The sequence below is a fragment of the Panulirus ornatus genome, chromosome 59 (assembly GCF_036320965.1).
Source record: "Panulirus ornatus isolate Po-2019 chromosome 59, ASM3632096v1, whole genome shotgun sequence".
Taxonomy (NCBI): Eukaryota; Metazoa; Arthropoda; class Malacostraca; order Decapoda; family Palinuridae; genus Panulirus; species Panulirus ornatus.
Window position 1 is genome coordinate 6,289,959 of NC_092282.1, and position 20,615 is coordinate 6,310,573.

At 45.0% G+C, this 20,615-nt stretch overlaps 1 protein-coding gene across 1 annotated transcript in view; it reads right to left on the reverse strand.

Moving 5' to 3' along the window:
• LOC139767324 (discoidin domain-containing receptor 2-like) overlaps positions 1-16,290 on the reverse strand; it is a 62,453-nt gene extending 46,163 nt beyond the window's left edge. The window contains 1 exon segment of the mRNA XM_071696616.1: positions 15,936-16,290. The gene's annotated coding sequence lies outside the window, so the exon portion shown is untranslated.
• Positions 16,291-20,615: the final 4,325 nt, after the last annotated feature.

Sequence of the window (20,615 nt, forward strand, 5' to 3'; positions counted from 1 at the left end):
GGAGAGAAGGAAGCAGTACGAGGAAGAAGGGAGTGGCGCACACACACACACACACACACACACACACACACACATACAAAAAAGGAGAATGGATAAAAACAAATGCCATCTGCCGTGATGGGGAGGATGGGGTGAGGGAGGGGATCAGGTCCAGGCCTCACCACCAGCCACACCACCAGCTAATATCAGCCACACAAACAGAGGTACATGACACTTGGCTTGTCTTATCACCACCCCGGACACAGGAGATGGCATGGGATGACACCCCCAACCCCTTAACCAACCTCCACAACCCTTCGTCCTCCCACCACAGCCCCATAGCCTGCAGGAGGAGACCAAAGCTTCACCCTAATCCATCCACCCTACCTCCCGCTTCCCCATACAAACCCTGCAGGCTATGGGGGAAGCGGTGGACGCTTGAAGGCGACCACCGCTTCCCCCATAGCCTGCAGGAGAGTCCCACTTCAACATAGCCTGTAGGAGAGTCCCACTTCAACATAGCCTGTAAGAAGACCACCCCTCTCCCCATGGCCTGCAGAAGAGGGACTATCATCGTATTTAGTAAGATTTTTGGGGATGAACTGACAGACAAAGTTCATACCTGGACATACGCCTTGTATAAGCGTAAGTCCCCCTGAAGGGAGCCCCGCCTTACACAAGGTACATCGTTGAGAGGCTTCTCAATATATCCGAAGTTCCCAGGTAGGAAGTATAACTAAAGTCCCTCTCAGGCCCACGTCCCCCTCAGTTCAGGACGTCCCTCTCAGGCCCACGTTCCCTCTCAGACCTAGGACGTCCCTCTCAGGTCCAAGACGTCCACCTCAGACCCACGTCCCCTCTTAGGCCCACATCCCTCTCAAACTCACGTCCCCTCTCAGGCCCACGTCCCATCTCAAGCCCACGTCCCTCTCACCTTTTCCGTGCGACAAACTTTACTGCTTACATTATTCACACAGCCAGGAGTTCCGAGAAGTGAAGCCCTACAGTGTAACATTTCCCGGCCCTCTTACCGTCTCGTTGACCCTTAAAGGGTAATGACTCATGACCTGGGTTCACAGGGCTGATTTCCCTCCATAGTTGATATACACACACACTCGGGCCCTTAACCCTCCACTGCTGCTGCTACTACTCCTAAGCTTTGTAGTGAGAGGAAGGTTCGGCCAGCCTCTTCCCCTCCTAAAAGCATGAGATCAGATAAGGTGCCCATGAACCTTATCTGTGTCCCATGATCTGCCAAGGTACCGTCCATAGGGATACCTTCTAAGCGCCTGATGTACAGAGCCTTACGTAATACCGTGTGAACCTCATTATCAAACTCACTCCAACCCGGGACGTGTTGTCACTCTCGTCCCCCATATATCACTTTACCATACACTTCATATCCTGTTACATTTACTCTGTCAGTCTACATACAGTTGTGTAGTAAACTCCTGGGGGAAGGCGGAGGTGTTCATGCAGACATATGTAGCTGAACACATGACTGTGGAAGGTACGGAGAGGGATTGTGGACGGTATAGAACCCGTGTGCTGCAATTTAACGCAAGGGAACACCATTTTACATTCATCTCGTCACATGAACGTAAAAGTCCCACTTAACTCTTGCAGATATTAACCTCATCTCGCCTATAAAAACAAAGATTTGTCCTATAGTTCGGTGTGTTAAGGGAAAAAAAAAAAGGATATTGGTTCATATTTAACATACCATCCCTTCCTAGGGCTGAATAAACAAGTGACAGGATGACATGATCCAACCAGGGACTAGACAAAGTAGACAGAGAGCAAAGGCAGATGAAGAGGAACTGTTATCGAACCCCTAAGCCGGACTGACCTGAGTCTCGTCCACCCAGACACTGTTTGTATGACCTGTCGTCGCCAAGAGTGTCATCTACACCAACGGGTCAGGTTCAGGTCATCTGAAGTTACGTGTCGTGGCACGTGACAGGTCAGTCTGGGTCAGAGGTGAGGCTAATGAGGTACATAGATACAGAGACCACATATACCCAAGGACAGCGAGTGAGGTGGTCCGAACCTGACAGGAGTGTACGTTCAACACACCTCTGGTCATCTTAGAGAGGGTCAAAGGTCGTGAGGACGGGTACCGAGTAGGAAGATGCACAGAAGGTAACACCCAGAGGTCAATCAGGTCAGTCAGTGGTCAAGTAAGAATAGGTATTAGTTGAATAGGAAAGTATATACTTAGCTCTAGTCAGAGTGTTCGATCTCAAACCGAGAACGTATAGGCTATTCCACCTTCCAAGTAAGTTCTCTGTTTGCGAAAGTACACGAAAGCCATCATAGTCAAAGGTCTCATATATTTTTTCCGCAATAAAAGGTGACAATCTTTAGGATTTTACCAGTCCGCTTCGACCTAGAAGATGGACACACGTGAACTTAGTAATTTCCTATTTGTTTATCATGATCTGTCTCTCATGATCGACTCCACTCCGGTCTTTATAAATTGATGTCTTTTCTTTCTTTTCTCCTTTTATGTTCTTGTGATTTCGATGCTCGACTGCCTCCCTGCGTGTGGTGAATGGGCCCTACATTTCCTAGCTCCGTAATTACTCAGGACTTACATAAGGTTACGTTAGCACTTCGCGAACTTCGAGGTGCTGGTGAACACAAGGGCTTCTTCGCGAGCCTCGAAGTGCGAGTACCAAGAGACTTCGAAGAGTCGCCATTTGGGTTCTGCGTCGCTGGCTGGTTTCGAGTGCTTCACTGTCTCGACACCTCTGATCTTCCTCGTTGATTGCGATGCTTCGGTTGTTACGTTCATCGGAACGGAGCGTGGCATGACCCTTAACACAACCCTTCGAAGGTAATAGTGAAACCTGACTCGATCTTTTGTTCGGTCTGTGATCTGTGTCTTTACATCTCTCCCAAAATAACTTTATATATCTTTTTCTCTTTTTTCGTTATGAACCAACGAAGGTCTGGTTGATGGCCGATCGAAGCCTATGTTTAACGAAGGTCTGGTCGATGGCCGACCGAAACCCATGTTTAACGAAGGTCTATGTCCATGATTCTCTGCAGATCTTCAGTGTCTTCAACATTACGAATTGTCAGGTTCATTCTCGACTCGTTTTGTGCAACTGTAAATCATCTTTTATCTCTATATAGGTGAATGATGAAGATATTAGACGAGTTGCGATCCACTCCTTCACAGATCTGTAAACGATGAAGCCACTGAACTGAAGAAGATTTCTTATCACACTTTTACGCAACATTTCAGTAATTTTCAAGGGTTTTCCCAATCGTATTTCTGATGTGTATATCCTGTAAGCCATTGACTGTGACCATTCTTACCAGACGTCTTGATGAAGTTTGTATTCTGTGTAGCACATCTGTACTTTCAATGCCTTGAAGGTTCCCGTAAAGAGGCGCCACAGTGACGTAAAGTAAAAAGGCGTCTGGCTCTATGAAGCATCATGATGTTAATGGTAAATAATGCTCGTAATTTACGTGGGAGAGCTTTACCTTCGCCATTACGATCATGAGGAGCCATTTATTACATGACCAAACTCTCTGGTTCTTGAGAAATTGAAGACCATTTGTCCGAGGAAATCTGAAGACCCTTCGCTTTGTGGCTGTATATATATACATTTCCTTCAAAAGCCTTATCAGGATAGACCTTCATGGCTGGAGTCCTGATGCAGAGCGCACGGCCTCATGCCATGTCCGTCTTCGGCTTTCCCGAAGTCCTCTGGAGCGTAAAAAGGTCATATCCGAAATGTGAACTTTAAGGCAGTATGTGTGTGTCTGTGTGTGTGTGTGAGTCTGTGTGTGTGGGTGGGTGAGTGAGTGAGTGAGTGTGTGTGTGTGGGTAGGTGAGTGAGTGAGTGAGTGTGTGTGTGTGGGTAGGTGAGTGAGTGAGTGTGTGTGTGTGGGTAGGTGAGTGAGTGTGTGTGTGTGTGTGTGTGTAGGTGAGTGTGTGTGTGTGTGTGTGTGTGTGTGTGGTAGGTGAGTGTGTGTGTGTGTGTGTGAGTGAGTGTGTGTGTGTGTGTGTGTGTGTAGGTGAGTGTGTGTGTGTGTGTGTGTGTGTGTGTGTGTGTGTGTGTGTGCTCGTACTGAGAAAAGATTCACCCGAGACTTTGATCCTAAAGGTCGTAATTGCGCTCACTAATCACTGATTCCCTTCGTTCTCTCACGATTCTCTTTTGTTTCATTCATTTTCCTTTGGTGTCTCGCGAGGCGTTTCGTTCGTGGAGACACCCAGAATAAAAGTGGTTTCCAATTTACAGAAAAAAACAACAGCAGCAGTTTGAATTCTCCCGTTGTGCTATTTGGTCAAGATAGTCTTTCTCATTTTGACGCAAAAAGTTTTTCAATAATGCTTCGTGATGATTACGTTCTCCTTGTAAAAGTCTGAGGGGTTCCGGAGCTCCAGAAGTAGCGGTTCGCTTCCTCCGAAATATATAACAACAAACAGATCTCCACTCTAACCAGAGTTGTAAAATGGCCTTTTTTTTTTTTTTTCCCTCATTTTCGTCCATAAGGCAATTGACAATACACAAACAACGAACTGAAACCTAGCGAAGCCCTTAAACAATATCGTTCGAAAGGCTTCTCACAGGCAAGGGCCATGCGCGTTTGGACAAGAGGGGGTTAACGAACGCAAGAATTCGGATAAACGAAACGTTTGAATGAACCAGGTCCCAAACCTGATCCGGAGGGCGATAGCCCCGCTTGTGGCCGGGTGAGGAGGAGGAAGAAGGAGGAGGAGGAGGAGGAGGCACGTGCGAAACCGTGAGAAATCCTGAACCGGATTAAAAAAATAATAATCCGTTTTTTTTTTTTGGTGGGGGGATCAAAATATTCTTTCTCTTTCGAGAATATATTCATACGCTGGGGAAAGAAATAATGATAGAACTTTCACGCGTTGTATGAATGGCTTTAAGCAAAATGAGAAAAGAAAATTTATATATTAACTACAATACCTAAGCATTACTCAAGGCTCGTGGCCTGATTAACATAATTTATTCGTAATGTTTTCATCCGACGGGGCAACAGCTAATGAATAAACACTCATAAGTTGATGCGGGGGATGGAGGATCGAACCCAGTGTCTCTCGTCAGGTTATTCCTGTGTTAACCACCTCACTGTTCCTCCACCTGTCTTTTCTATTGAGCTAACGTCCCAGTACACGCTACAAATGTATAACCTTCATGTTCCAAGTAATACATCTGGTTGCATGCAGAATGCAGTATGTTGTATAATCTAGTGACTAGTGTAGAGTATGTGGTCTTGCAGTATGTAGGGTAGAATACATATTTCAACATGTAGAATTCATAAATGTATCTTGCAATACCTAGCGTTTTAGATCTTGTGATGTGTAGGGTGTATTGTGGTGTATTTTGTAGTATGTAGTAGAGTGTGGGATAATTGATCTTCCTCTGTGTATAATGTATGATAATGTATCTTCCTGTATGTGAAATGTATGGCGGTGTATATATGTGAATAGTGTAGGATGATGTATTTTCCTGGATGTAGAGTGAATGATAGTGAGTCTTATCTATGACTGTATACAGTGTTTAGGATCGAGATGGATAAGACAACCCAAATCCTGCTCCCTATAGCTAAATCCTCTTTAATCCCCTGTAATCCAGACACCCCACCGTACTGTAAATAGGATCCGTCTATTCTCGAATTCTTTTTTTTGTTTTGTTTTTGTATTTCAATGAATCAAATTACATCCTTTTTTCTTTTCTAAGGCAAACTGTCTCACAAGCGCTTAATCTTCCCCCTTCCCCTCCTCCACTTACTTGGTGACGCTAGTAGCCTGGAGGTTCATAACTCGCCAGGTAGAAAGGGAGGTTGTCGGACAACTAGGAGGAGCTAATCAAGAACAATTAACTTCGCTGAATAATTTTCCCATTTGAGATTCAGATGAGGGAGGTGTGTGTGTGTGTGTGTGTGTTGAGGTTTAATGGGGGATGGTTATGGGGAAGCGAGGGTCATACTAGGTGATACACGAGGGTCTGACTACCTGGGACAGGACGAGAAACCATCTCACGACCCAGGTTTTAAGTGGGTTGGATTCTTCTAACCACCATGGTAGGTGAGCGTTTGGGCCTCGAGCCACTGTCTGATCCAGGAGTCTCTTCCCTTCGGGTGTTAAATATGAGATGGACCCAATATAGGGGATGGTGAAGGGAATGGTGGACCCGGAAAACACACCTGTTCGTACCCGTGGTTCGTCGATCCCCTTAGCAAAGTGGGGCACTAAGTCACGATTTCTTTACACCCATTAAATTGGTTTATCTCAGGATCATCGCCTGTCAAGTATTTTGGCCTCTTTCAAACCCTAACTAAATTCTAAGTTTCGTTTATATCAAATACTTCCGCGTCGAGATGTGTCTTGGATAAGTATATGATTTATACGGAAAAGAAATTGAGATATTAATGCACAGTTTCGGAAGTTAACACACACCCACACACACACACACACGATGAACCTGAATCATGTAAGAGCGTGTGTGGGGGTCAATAGGTCACATATGTATTTTGGAAATTGTGCAAAACAACAAACAAAATCGAGAGTCTGAATCAACCGCAATTAATCCCCATCGGATCATTTCAAAGTAAGGCCGAGGGGGATAAAAAAAAAAAAAAGGACGATTTTAGTGGACAATACGAAGGAATATATTTCTATCAGCGGACGATGACCGGAGACACAAGGGAGCTGTTATCTTTGAACGGCAGACTCTTTGCGAAATACGTCATACGAAAATTCAGCTTGGGGACGAAATGGCTCTCATCGTTATCTCAAAATCCCACCGTCAAGACTCAACGAATCGGAGTGAATTGCTTTATGTCTTTGACAATAATGATGAAGGGAGGACTATTAACTTGCTTCAAGAAGCAGGTCTGATTACCTTTACAGAATGAGGATGAGTTCTAACAATGAGAGATCTCCATGAAGGAGGGACAGACGAAGAGAAAGAGAGAGAAAATGGAAAAACTGGAACCCCGACATACAAGGTAAGAAAAAAAAAAAGACTTGGAGGTACAAGTTGACTTAATGAACACAGAGAAATAGTTGCCAGTACATGCGACTTGTAAGGGTACTGGTTTGTTAACCTACAAGGGAGTGAAGATTTAGAATACATAGCCTTTAGTAATCAGTCACACACACACACACACACACACACACACACACTATAAATACAACAGAATAAACTCTCCCAAATACACTATACTGTCAAATTTGTTTATATTTACTGCGCCTTTCTCATTTCTTCTAACCTCCCTCCCTGTTCGAATCTCTTAAATCATATTATAGACAAGATGAAAACTGCTCCATAATCATTTATTCACTCAGTTCCACACCAAAAACAGTTCCATGATCAATCTTCACCACCAGCTCTACATCAAAAACGGCTCCATGGTCAATTTTCACTACCAGCTCTACATCCTATTCTAAACCTTCACCATCTTCCTAACATCACCCCCGTCTCTACATATTGTAAGGCTCATGTCGCCTCTACATCATACCAAAGAGAAAGAGTTTTATAAAAAAAAAAAAAAATAAAAGGGAAAAATATTGTTTCAAGGAAAATATTTTTCATTACTTGGGATTACACCATCTTTCCACCAGCCCACTTTTCCCCAGCCCGCGTTCGGACTGTGATTTCGCCAGCTTCGAAGCTCGAAACCGTCCTCGAGTGTGGATCAGACAGAATGTCAATATTTATCCAGATCCCCACTGGACAATCCGCTCCTCCAGCGAGGTGACAAGTCACAGAAGGCGAAGAAAAAGAAGGAGGAGGAGGAGGAGGAGGAGGAATCTCGACGTTAAATAAAACACATGTACATCAAGGAGGCATCCTCCTCCTCCTCCTCTTCTCCTCCCTCGACTGACGCAGCAAACCACTGCTTCGAACAATGCCGACCGTCGAGCTGGGGGTGCGGAGGAGGGGATGGATGGATGGATGGGGGGGATTGAGGAACTGGCCTTCGAGAGTTATGGTCGTCTTCCTGCATATAATCAGACTGGCAACTCCAACCTACCAGCTCGTAATGCCTGCCTGCCTGCCTGGCCCGACCTCTAGCGGGTGTCGCTACAACTAAGTAACTACTTACTTACTTACATACATACATTCCTCCTGGAATCATTTGCCTTTTTTTACAGTTTGGTGGAGAGATAATCCGAGCGAAAACTTGTGGGGAAATTATGAAGCAACTTTTGTTTTAAAAAGTCTTGGGAGGGCCGAGAGGGGGGAGAGGGAGAGAGGGTGGGAGGTGGTCGTCGTCGCCCCTCCCTCCCTCCCTCCCTCTCCCTCGTCCGCTTGAATTTTCGCCCTGAGCTTACGAGAGAAACTGGCAGTTTGTAAGCTCGTTAGTTAACTTAGGGGGGGGGGGGAAATAAAAGACTTCAGACACCTGAACGGAAGATACGATCTAACACACACACACACACACACACACACACACACACGTGAGCCTCATCCCTGCCTGTAGTTTAATTAGCTACTCCTGTTATAGATTCTTATTACTTCCAGCACGGCAAAGATGTGGCGTTTTTTTTTTTCCCTGTTGGAGACATTATGTTAGTACCCACTTCCTCAATAAGTCTCAAGAGATTCTGTGCATAAATCTACTTTATCCACTAGCTTATCACTTGAGAATCACAAGATATATATATTCATTTATCTCTTGTACTGAGTCGCTGTCTACCGCGTCAGCGAGGTTGCTCAAGGAAACAGACGAAAGAATGGCCCAAACCCACCCACATAACACACATGTATACACAAACCCCCACACATGCGCATATACAAACCTATACATTTCAACGTATACATACATATACATGCATACACATGTACACACACACACACATATATATATATATATATATATATATATATATATATATATATATATATATATATATATATATATATATAGACGTTCCAAGCCTACCTAAGTTCATTTTCTCGTACATATAGAGCTGGGAGTCTGCTTGGCACCGCCCTAGGAGCTCAGAGCTCAGTGGAATCCGTCCAGTGTAAACTATTACCCAATCATCCTGGCCAGGTTTTATGTGACACACACACACACTTCCCTCCGCGCAGTACAATTGCCTCGAAGTTATTGTGTTTTGGGGAGTACGAGGATTTGTTTAACATATGCAGCCGGTCTACGAAGTCTCGCCCCCAAAGGAGAGAGAGAGAGAGAGAGAAGAGTAGTAGTTTTCGAAGAAGAGGAGGAGGAGGAGAAGGCACGGAGGGAGGGAGGGAGGGAGGGTCGACGTCGTCTGTGTTCGGGCGAAGTGTATGAATGTTTCATTGTATTTGCTGTAGTTGTGGTGGTGGCGGTGATGGTGGTTGTACGAGGGCAGGCAATCGTTATGGGCTCTGCAATGATCTCGAGGTGCAATAGGCTCGCTTGCTACTGCAATCTCTTAACAAAGGCTGGAGAGAGAGAGTGTGTGTGTGTGTGTGTGTGTGTGTGTGTGTGGTGTATTCTTCTCTATACCCTCAAGTTTGATAGGAAGGGATGCTGAGGGTTTCTTCTTTACCTCCCCAACACCCAAAATACCCACCTCACCACCTACCCACCTACCCAATTACCCACCTCTCTTCCCTTATAAGCACTGGTTACCATTAAGAGCATATTCCGTGCTGCTTCGACGCGCTAAGAATGAGGTTTCAATAGAAATTCTAGTTATCATAAACACCCCCGTCCCCCCCAGTCTGTGAGACTTCCATTATCCTCCCACCCTCATCTGTAGCTGGAACAAAGGAAGAAAAAAAATATATGTATGAACACAAAATATAATATATGACCTCTGTGTGTTCGAGATATACATAAAGAAAAAAAACAGCCCACATCACCTAAATATACACCTGTCGTAAAATTATTCCACAGAAAATCCGAAAAAAAAAAAATATATATCTATACTCTGTGGAAGCAGACATATATCGAAATATACACATATAGGAAGATATATTCACCGGTAGACGTCCAAGGAAGGGGGTTGGGGTGGGAATACATATATATACATATTGGAACCATGGAAAGTATTGGAATCTGGCCTTATTTTTATCTCTGACTATCGAAATACTTCACAGTCGAAGATGAACTAGGAAGCGAAGGGACGAGAATGCCTTCTATGAATCCCCCTGAGCAAGTAGACGTGCCAGCAGTACAATCAGAGGAAATAGCCATCACAACACTGTTTTATATATGTGCGTGTGTGTGTGTGTGTGTGTGTGGCGGGACGGAGGGAGAGAGAGAGAGAGAGAGAGAGAGAGAGAGAGAGAGAGAGAGAGAGGCTAGAGTATACATCTCTTTTTTTTTCTTTTGAACTTTAATAACACCTTCAACCAGTTCCATTCACTCTGGTCTCTGCCACACATAAAAATTTACGTGGACTTTTACTGTTAATTGGGTTTTATTTACTTTCCCCTAAAGTGCTTTTGTCTTAAGACTTAAACAGATTGCTTCAATCCTATAGTCCAGTTCTTGGTTTTCCCGTCTGTTCCTTTTAACCAGTCGGCTGTGTTCTGCCTGAGGCTTGGGATACAGAGAGAAACTTCTTACTGTTCTGTTCTCAACTCATCTATTTAGATTAGGATTACGTGGCGTTAAGGTCAAGATAGATAACTCTAGATAGAGGCGAACTAATTTTCTATAGCCTGTCTTTCCCATGTACTCCGTCCGTCTGTCTAATCTAACTGTCATCTATCTATCTATCTATCTATCTGTCTGTCTATAGCTCCTCGGCCGTGGTCAATAACCATATCTCTTATTTCAATTTGAGAGGGAAAGAAAACGAGACATTGATTAAAACGAAACGTTATTTTGGTGTCTACTGTTCTCCTATACTGTTCACATCATCTGTGTGATTCGTTCTATCGATTACCGAAGATGTGACAGAATTCAGTCACACATAACAGCATCTTGTAAACGCCCCTTGATGTAAAATGTATGAATGAAAAGTCCAAAAAAAGAAAAATCCAAAATTTACCCATAAAAACAAGAAAAAGGCCAAATTTCTTTATCCCCCCAAGCCATCTCTGTTTCTTAACTGATACACAAAGATGAAAAGATAATCTGTTTATACATAATACGTTCTCAAAGCCTACAATATACAGTATATACGTAGACACGCGAATCCAACAATATATAGTATATACGTAGACACGAATATCCATCACTTTCATATACATACAACGCATTTTAGTCACCCTGTGAGACTGAATATTTCCCAAGCGTCACACAAGTTTCGACTCTCTGACTGAACAAAATGCGAACGGATAAGCGTAGCGTCGTCTCATTCAGTCTCATCCTAGCGTCTCATCATTCCGTCTCATCCTAGCGTCTCATCATTCCGTCTATTCCTAGCGTCTCATCATTCCGTCTCATCATAGTGTCTCATCCTAGCGTCTCATCATTCCGTCTCATCTGTGGCTCATTTACATCTGATTCACTCGAGACGTAAGTGGTCTTTTTAAGTGATTCACATCTGGTTCAGTCGCGTTAGCTCCCTCCCCCCTGGCTAGCGCCTTGGTGAATAAGGCCCTCACTCAAGTGTGAAGTGAGCACCGTTCACTCACGGATGAACCCAGCTGTAAATGCTTCATCACCCGGGTTCATTTGATGGTCAAAGCGGCTTCGTTCTGAATCGCACTTGTTAACACATTCATACGTTTATCTATTTCCCCTCTCTCACTCTGAGTGTGGCGGGAGTATATATATATCGATTTGATTTATGCATTTAGATATCCGAATTACGATTCATCCATCTCAACTTTCGACAGAGTGGCTTCACGTGTGTATAACCAGAGAGAATTACATGAGCGAAAGTTGAAAGTGGATCGTATTGGTTCGAACCCTCGGACTCGAATTCTTGCATGGAACAAAGGAAATGGATTGCAGGAGAGAATTTCGCTAATCTTGAAGCGTTTATAATCGATTTTCCCAGCATAACATCAACGTATGTGTAGACAGACCAGAAATATTTGCCTTTGTATATATATATATATATATTTTTTTTTTTTTTTTTTTCAAACTATTCGCCATTTCCCGCGTTAGCGAGGTAGCGTTAAGAACTGAGGACTGGGCCATTGAGGGAATATCCTCACCTGGCCCCCTTCTCTGTTCCTTCTTTTGGAAAATTAAAAAAAATTGAGAGGGGAGGATTTCCAGCCCCCCGCTCCCTCCCCTTTTAGTCGCCTTCTACGACACGCAGGGAATACGTGGGAAGTATTCTTTCTCCCCTATCCCCTGGGAAATATATATATATATATATATATATATATATATATATATATATATATATATATATATATATATAGATGTGTGTGTGTGTGTGCAATTTTCAGCCAAAATGACCACAACAACTACGAAACCCTTCTTGCCTCGAAAAGAGGTCACCTACCTACCTACATACCTACCTCCCTACGAGTACCCACGAAGAAACTTTCCACTCCGAAGCAGAGTTAGCACGTACTGCCCAACGCTGGCGGCTCACACGGCAGTTGGGCAAATAAACTGCTGACCACATCCCCTCCACTGACGACCCACCCTCACGAACGCCCCACCTTCACGGACGACCCACCCTCACGGACGGACCGGCCGGCGTCCGTCACCACAATCAACCTAGACCCATCAAACTTCACACCACAATCAACCTAGACCCATCAAACTTCACACCACAATCAACCTAGACCCATCAAACTTCACACCACAATCAACCTAGACCCATCAGACTTCGCACCACAATCAACCTAGGCCCATCAGACTTCGCAAAGACGGATATATAAGACCAGTTATAGACCAACATCACAAAACAATCCACGAACGCGTGCATTAACTACGCACTTAAAACAGCTACATAGTTCGTCAACGACCATATCGCCGTGACTAAAGCATTTAACGTTCAACTAGATCATTACTAGGTGCGCTAGATTTAAATTACGGTACTCTAAAACATTTCTTTATATCTATCGATAATTCTGACTGTGTTCGTGTCCCTCCTCCCTCATAGATCTGTCCAAGTCGTGGAGAGACCATAGCCCCAGACTTTAATCTTAAGCTCTTGGATGACCAGTTAACTATGTAGTTACTGACTACAAGTTAACTAGTTACTGTTACGATTTCCCAAATCTGTGATCCCTGTAGTATTTTAGCTGTGTATATTTTTTAAGCCAACGTTTTAGTTATGTATTTTTTAAGCCGATATTTTAGCTGTGTATTTTCTTTTTTTTCTTTTTGAAGCCGAGAATGGCTGGCTGCCTATGATCAGTAAAGAAAAAAAAAAAACACAGTTATGTTATCTATCCGTTTATCTATTTACGTAAAGGAAAGAGAGAGAGAGAGAGAGAGAGAGAGAGAGAGAGAGAGAGAGAGAGAGAGAGAGAGAGAGAGAGAGAGGTTACTGGAAGAGTTTGAATCACTGTTGGGGTTTATAACCCCCCCCCCCCCCACAGAACTGGATGTTGTCCAGGAGCGTCAAAGAGGACTGGCAACTCAACCTCCCCCCCCCCTTTCCCCTCCCTCAATCCATGCCTCAACTCCTCCTCTCCTCCCTCTCCACCCAACCACCCACCACCCCCTCAGCCAACTCCACCCCTCAGCCACCCCCACAATGCCCGGCGTTTACCCGATAACGAGTTTCGGGGGTCTCTCTAACTCCCTCCTCCTCCTCCTGCTCCTCCTCCTCCTGCTCCTCCTCCTCCTCCTGCTCCTCCTCCTCCTCCTCCTCCTCCTCCTACTTCTACTGGTCGGCATGAAACGGCGCTTGCTTGAACTCTTTGAGCACGGAAGTACGGCCCTTGAGCACGGAAGGTACGACCCTTGAGCACGACGGTACAATCCTTAAGCATGACGGTACGGCCCTTGAGCACGGAGTTACGGCCCTTGAGTACGGAGATACGGCCCTTGAGTACGGAGGTACGGCCCTTGAGTACGACGGTACGGCCCTTGGATACAGTGGCCTGACCTCTACCCTGACCCTTACGGATTATGTTGAAGAACAAGCCTTCATACCCAGAGGTCGTACCGTCGTGCTCAAGGACCGTACCGTCTTACTCAAGGATCGCATCGTCGTAATCAGAGGTCGTACCGTCGTGCTCAAGGACCGTATCGTCTTATTCAAGGATCGCATCGTCGTAATCAAGGGTCGTGCCGTTGTGCTAAAGGGTCGTACCGTCGTACTCAAGGGTCGCATCGTCGTAATCAAGGGTCGTACCGTCTTACTCAAGGGTCGCATCGTCCTACTCAAGGGTCGTATCGCCGTCCTCGATGGTCGTACCGTCTTACTCAATACCGTCTTACTCAAGGGTCGTACCGTCGTGCTCAGGGGTGTGTAGTTCGTACCGTGGTCATCAAGGGTCGTACCGTCCTGCTCAGGTGGTGGGTTGTTCGTACCGTGGTCATCAAGGGTCGTACCGTCGTGATCAAAAGGCTCACTGATTTAAAAACAAGACAGATGCTCAATAATCTCTGTCAATCCTCAAATCACCTGTGTGTGTGTGTGTGTGTGTGTGTGTGTGTAAACTATATATATTCATAATACAACCCCAGAACCATTTCTATGGGGATTCTGTCGCTTAAAAGCTGCGTTACAATAATTAACAGAGAAGTGATGGATTCCTTTGAAGTGAGAAGATCCCTTACAAGTCTATACTTCACGCACCCGGCGTCCGGTAACACCAGTATGTATATATATATTACGCAAAATATCGCAACCAGCTCTCGCTCCATCTACCACACACACACACCCTCACTCCCACCACGATCCATGATAAAGGCCTGGAGTATGTGTCACTCATGTTTTCACCACAGGTGTTGACCCCACCAGATGTTCCAAAGTACATTTCGTCTCGCAACAGAGAAGTCCTTCACATACCAGCTTGTCAGAAAGTATTATTGCTCAACACATCCATTATGACCCCACCAGTCTCGCACATTTCCTAACACCTGTAGATATCCTAACACTACCTGTACATGTCCTAACACCTGTAGATATCCTAACACCTGTAATTATTCGTCTACCCGCATGGGGGTGTTTACAGTTATATCATCTATGTATACTGCAAATTTATATGTGACATTTGACTAGACCTCCTATATACATTGTGTAATCTAGTGTCCTTACCGTTGCTATACACACAGTTCCTAATGTACTAAGGTGTGTATATTTAATTCTCATTTGTACAGAACATTAACAAAGTTAAAAAAAAAATCTAATGCGATCATTAAAAAGAACAATAAATGTAGAGAGACACAGAGAGAGAAAGAGATCTCTTCAGTCTTATAATTATCTCGGTCATTTATAAGTTTCAGTTGCTAAGCGCACACAGAGAGAGATCTTCACACTTATAATCATTTCGGTCATTTAAAAAAAAGATGTCAGTTGCTAAGCGCTTTCTCGTACGAACAAAACGGTATAGTTTGTCCCCATAACGACCACAGGGGTGGTAACAGCCACTCACCCACTTGTGTCCAGGTCACGCGGAAGACAAGAGTCCACCTCCATCCAATCAAGTACAAACCCCAACTGCCATCCCTCCCTCACCCGTTGCAAAGACATGAATGAAGAACTCGAGACAAAAGTATAAGTAACTAACTTTCTCCACCACACCACCACCCCCTGCGCCCCTTCCCCCTACCACACACACACACACACACACACACACAAATTACCGTCATAACCTCCCCAATACAAACTTCTCCCATTAGCGGGCGAGTTGGGTTACTAAAGACGTACCCGTATCATTTGATCTCTCCAAAATACTCCACCCTCAAGATTAAACACGTAAAGATCTATAGTCTTTGCACGAAGGACATATAAACTTAGTCACTTATACAACAAATGCATGGATGTCAGGAAGGAACATTGATTATCAAGGCAGGACATAAAAGTATCTAAATCACTATACAAACAATTGCACATATATATAAACGCATATATAAACATCACATACCTTTTTTTTTTATAAGACGTAGGGTAATCCTGCTTCAGCCACGTCGAATCATAGCTTCATTATAAATATATACATTTCTCAGATGTCTATATATATATATATATATATATCACAATCGGTTATTATATACACAGGCACACACAGACACTCCGCCTTCAAGAGAAAAAAAAAAATAAGTGAAAAGTTATTTTGTCCCTTGGAATCGAATTCTTTCTTTCACAAATAAAAATAGAACTTGTATCTTATCGCTCCGACGAAGCGATGCGTCCACCAGTCTCGAAGCAGGCGCGAGACGAGGGTTTCGGAAGGGAGCGCGTCACGTCCACACGCCACCACCAACGGCATGAAACTAAGCCCTGGCCAGTACGTACGGTCGGTCATCTCTCCCTCTCTACCTTTCCCCCCCACTCCGCCATACCACCCTCCCTCCCACACTCTCTCTCTCCCTCCCTCTACCTACCTACCTTCCTCCCTCCCTCCCTCCTCACCTTCCACACCCTCCCTCTATCTCTCCCTTCGGTACTATGGAAACCAACTGGCAATTTAGCTGTTGGTTTCCCCGATGTATCATTCTACAATGAAACTATTTCAAAATGTCATATAAAAGAAAAACATTTACCTTTGAGGTTCAGGAAGTGTTCTTTCACGTACGCCTCAATGGAATTGTTAAACAACCAATCGTCAATTGCGATAGACCCCCCACCACACCCAGCTGACCAAACAAAACACTCGTCAGAACTATGACAGAGTAGAGAAACTGTCTTCCTTCCTCCTATATATATATATATATATATATATATATATATATATATATATATATATATATATATATATATATATATATATATATATCGAAAACGTCTGAACCAGGATTCGACGGTGCGGGAATACAAGACGGGAAGACATTCCACAATTGTCCCGCCATTACAGGGGTCGTTTGACAAACCTTATCACCGGTTCCTCAAAAGAACCACACACAAAAAAATAATATGATAGAGAGGGTTGGAGTTTATACCAGAGTGGCTGTCAATTAGAGGAGTCAGTCAACAGAAAATTACAAGGTATTACCTCGTTTTACCCTGGTTAACGACGTAACTGTCTTTAATGCTATGGCTCAACGTTTGCCTTATTTCGATACGAGAGACGTCCTACGCAAGATATATATATATATATATATATATATATATATATATATATATATATATATATATATATATATATATATATATATATCGTTGTCTGCGTTTAGGTACATGCATGTGTATGTGGGTGGGTTGGGCCCTTCTTTCGTCTGTTTCCTTGCGCTACCTCGCTAACGCGGAAGACAGCAACTAAGTATAATAAAAAAGAAAATAACTTCGTTGTCAACATATCTCTCGGTTCACATATGGTCCCACATTTCCCATACGATATTCACGGTCATAGACTTCCAATCTAAGCTGAATAACTGACTGACTGACTACCCCTGTGGCGGTATTGTGCATGTGAACCACCCATTGCCACCACCACCTCCTCTCCCTTCTCGCTTCCACCGTTGGCATTCTCCTCCGCTCAGCGCTGGTACTGTAAACCCGTCCTTACTACCGCCATACATGAGAGAGAGAGAGAGAGAGAGAGAGAGAGAGAGTTAGGTTGCGCGCGGGACTCGTGGTGGTCCTCCCTTAGCAACGCTACGTCCTCCGTCGTCAGCCAATGGTTCAAGTGGTAGTTCGACGACAGAGCACTTGCGATGTGGCGCTCCTCCTCCTCCTCCTCTTTCTCCTCCTCCTCAACCTCACTGGTCTCTAAGGATGTATAAATCTCGACTTCGATTCACATTTTGACGAGGAATGTCTCACATTGCGTCACTATAGATTACTCTGCGCAGGATCTCAGCGATGGTAACCCCTTGCGCGCACTTCGAATCTGTACGACGGGATCTCGAGCGAAAATATGGAGACAATCTTGAAAACCAAGAGAACACAAAAGGGTGTTCATACGACCGAAGAAATACAAAGTAATTCTTGATTATCATCGAATGTTTAGGCATTTTGTGTTGCTCATTGACTCGTTTGAGTATTTTATGAGTAGTTATATGAATACACATCCATTAGATCCCCTCCATCACTCATTGCTGAGCCGTTACATAGGTACATTCATCACCCTTATACACGGTTGTCCATCAGTACCCAATGTTGCAAGTCACTTGACTTCATCATGACCAATACTTTCCTGAGATGAGAGTGTTTTCCTCCCTCTTGCATCATGATGATGATGATGACGATGATGATGATGATGATGATGACGACGATGATGATGACGATGATGATGATGATAATGATGATGATGAGATAGTCTAGTCATCTGCATGACATTTATCATCACCATGAGGGAAGAAAAAGAATATTATGTCTCTGCATCCATATCCTCTCTCTCTCTCTCTCTCTCTCTCTCTCTCTCTCTCTCTCTCTCTCTCTCTCTCTCTCTCTCTCTTGACTATCACGTCTCGTACCTTGGCGTTCTCTAGGTCCATTATCCCTCGTCATTTGCTCAAACTGGTGCTTCTGGCCTGGTTATGATTGGAGGAGAGGAGGAATGACCCCACGTCGTCAACATCTGCATTTGGTCACCTTCTCGGACACACACACACACACACACACACACTGGGTGACAGGGGTGTGTAGTGAGGGAGAGTGTTGGTGTGGGTGTGCGGTTGCGACGCTGCGCGTGTTGGGGATTGTTGGAGCAGCAGTGGCGTCGTCGTCGGGTTGGTGGGGGTTGGTGCTGCGGGGAGAGGAGGAGGAGGAGGAGGAGGAGGAGGGGTGTTCACCTGATGGGCGCCCTGGACGTGAGAGGTCAGGGATCGCCTTAGGACGTATATGCCACAGGTTCAGTTCGTTGGGGGAGGGAGAGCGGTGGATGGATAAATGGACATGAACAAAAGACGGTCGCTGGAGGAGGAGGAGGAGGAGGAAGAAGAAGAGGATGGTGGTCAGGCGGGAGAGAAGGAGGGAGTTCTTCTTTTCCAGCAGTAAACGGGATTCGAACCCCTTGTGTTTTCTCCCTGCACAGGTAATGGAACCTTTCTATTGTCCACCTACAAGAAAGAGGTGGAGTTTCGCATGAGATAGTACGACGCTCAAGACACAGCGAAGTGCAGCGGACACACATCCAGTAGTGGGGAGACGAGAGCACTGGACGCGTTCACGGGTGGTACTCGATGAAGACGGAGGAGACATGATCCTTGTGCACGACGGTGCGACGAGCCATGAAGGGGACGAGTCAATGACCAGGCCATCATTGCTGTTGTCCTCATGACGTCGTGCTCATGACGTCGTGCTCATGACGTCGTGCTCATGCTGTTGTATTCACACTGTCGTGCTTATACCGTCATGCTCAAGGCTCATGACATCGCGCTCATGGCGTCGTGCTCACGCTGTCGTGTTTATACCGTCGTACTCATGGCTCATGCCGTCCTTTCCAAAGGGTTTGAAAAAAAAAAAAAGATCAAAGAAACCTGAGGGAATTTCATTAAAGCTACGAGGAGTACAGTAGCGTCCTACAGAACGTCCTCTGTTTTGTATTCGAAACATTACTTCATAACAATTCTAAAGGATTACTCCATCCAAAGTTACCTGGTAAACTCTACATATGCACACGATGCTCTCTGAGAAATCAGATTATCCACGCCCTCATCAGCACAATCTGTCGGTGAGCATTAGTTCTTAATTGGTAGTTTGTCTGGGCATCAGGGCTATCTACTGCCAGGGTCATTAGGGCCCTTAACATCAAGGTGTTAATCACTTGACTCGGGTAATCTCGAACAACCTCATCACCTCTTGAGGATAGAGATCGAAGACCATACGTGTCACTGGCGCATGTATCCCCCTCCTCCTCCTTCTCCTCCTCCTTCTCCTCATCAAGTGGTTCAATTCACTCCCAATGCGTACATAAACACCCAGAGGGCCCCCCTCATGAAACACTCTAGGCTTTCCTTAATCCCCCCATTACGTCTCCTTCGTCAGTGTTAAGTCTCTACTTACTCTTCTATCTGCTCGCCATTTGTTCCCGTATCGATTTAAAGGTAAAAGAGAACTATATGTATCTATACACACACACCCCGCTGGTTAGAGAGGAAGGAAAGAAGGGTTCTCAAGGGAATGGCAGCTCAGAACTACTACTACCTTGATCCAAGATAAACAAGATGAGTATCCGCCAAATTGGACCGACCGACGACCGAACACCTCCCGATAGCTAAGCCCCTACCGACGAACCGAACACCTCCCGATTGCTGAGCCCCCGACAGCCGACCAGGCAACTGTTACCCCCGAACAACAGCTGATGAGACAAACGCCGTCGAATGACCTCTTCACCCCCTCACCCTGACCCCCACACCTCACCCTCCCTCCCTCCACCACACCAGCACACCTGCAGGCTCCAGCCGCCTCCCTCCCTCCCTCCCTCCTCCACACCCTCCACCCGCTGACACACGCCCTCTGAATGATTATGTAATTAACGCAACCAAATCCCACCCACCCGAGCGTATTAGATTGTTATAGATAGTGACAGCGATATGTGAGGTGTATTGGTTTGGTGGAGGGCGGAGGAGGGGCACCTTGCCACACGCGTCAACTCTCTCTCTCTCTCTCTCTCTCTCTCTCTCTCTCTCTCTCTCTCTCTCTATCTATCTATCTATCTATC